Source organism: Peromyscus leucopus, chromosome 1, assembly GCF_004664715.2.
Source record: "Peromyscus leucopus breed LL Stock chromosome 1, UCI_PerLeu_2.1, whole genome shotgun sequence".
NCBI classification, from domain to species: Eukaryota; Metazoa; Chordata; class Mammalia; order Rodentia; family Cricetidae; genus Peromyscus; species Peromyscus leucopus.
In genome coordinates this window covers 54,407,499-54,409,207 of record NC_051063.1, presented here as the reverse complement: position 1 = coordinate 54,409,207, position 1,709 = coordinate 54,407,499, and positions in this window count along the sequence as shown.

Here is a 1,709-nt window from a genome sequence, read left to right as displayed (position 1 = left end):
CTGGGATTAAAGGTATGCGCCACCACCGCCCAGCTCTTAAAATGTATTTTAAGTAATTCCCAAGTCTGGTGTTATCAATTATTCTTTTCTACCCCACCCCTATCAATTACGCTTATTTTACCAATTATTTCCCCATGAATTCTGAAAGAAGCCATACTTGTAAGCTAGTCCACTTTCCTGGTAGTGCTTAGTTCTAGAGTGTCCACCAAAGCCTCATCAGTTGAAAATGTTAGTATTATTTCAAAAGAACTAATAGTGTGCAGGAGGCTCCTTCATGGAGGGAGTGGATTAATAGGGCATGATTTGAAGGGTGTTTTGTTTGTGGAAATACCTCACTTCTTTTCTCCTTTCCACTTCTCCTCTTCTCTCTCCCCATCTCTGCCTTTCTGTCTCTCTCTGTATTCTAGGTCTCCCTGTTTCTGTCTGTCTGTCTCTCTCCCCACCCCTGTCTTCTCAGCTGCCATGAAATGGGCAGCTTCCCTTCAGCACACACTTCCCCCATCATGTGCTGCCTCCTCACACAGGCACTGAAGCAGTGGACTAAAGTGGCCATGGGAATGAAGCCTGTGACACAGGAACCACCATAAATCTTCCTTCCTTATGTTAATTTCCCTCAGATATCTCACTACAGCAATGGGAAGATGGCCAACCATTGTATGACGGACTTTTCTTAGGGAAACAAAACATATACAGTGTACTCTCCTCAGAAAGGGAACCCATGACAGAACAAAGTAGTTGCATCAAAGCCCAACCTGGTGAACCAGTAAATTTTCTTGAGGTTACTAAGAGGAATTTGGATGAGGGGTTAGTTATAGGGGCAGTGATGACTCAAAAGAGCAGCTACATCACTGAAAAGCCCCCCCCAACACCTTATAAAAATTGTTACCTGGGGCTCTCTGCACAGCTTCTAGGCAGCTCGATAGTCAAATAAGACCTCCTTTGAAGCTTGGCTGCTCAGTCTTCTTCCATAATACTATTTACTCCTTTCATAAAGCTAGATAAATGCCTTACAGAGTCTTCAAATTTTGGTTTTACCAGACATATGACCTTTTTTTCTTTTCATAACTTAGTAAGCCTTATGAGATTTCCCCTTCCCTCGTAGACTCCAAGACTCAGAGGGAAGGTTTCAATTCCATGAAAATGCGATACATCACTGATTCACATTCTATCTCAAAACTTGACCAGTATCACTGACTATAGAAATTTTGGCCCAGGAGTCCAATTGGCGAGAAAGAGGAGGGTTTGTATGAGCGAGAATTGTTGAGACCAAGGTTGGAAAAAGCACAGGGACAAAAATACAAACAAAAAGAAACACATGAACTATGAACCAATAGCTGAGGAGCCCCCAACTGGATCAGGCCCTCTGGATAAGACAGTTGATTGGCTTGATCTGCTTGGGAGGCATCCAGACAGTGGGACCAGGTCCTGTCCTCAGTGCATGAACTGGCAGTTTGGAACCTGGGGCTTATACAGGGACACTTGGCTCAGCCTGGGAGGAGGGGGCTGGACCTGCCTGGACTGAATCTACCAGGTTGAACTCAATCCTTGAGGGAGTCTTTGCCCTGGAGGAGATGGGAATGGGGGGTGGGCTGGGGTGAAGGTGGGAGTGTGGGGGGTGGGGGGGAGAACAAAGGAATCCATGGTTGATATGTAAAATTAAATTTAATAAATAAATTTAAAAAATGAAAAAAAAAGAAATTTTGGCCCAA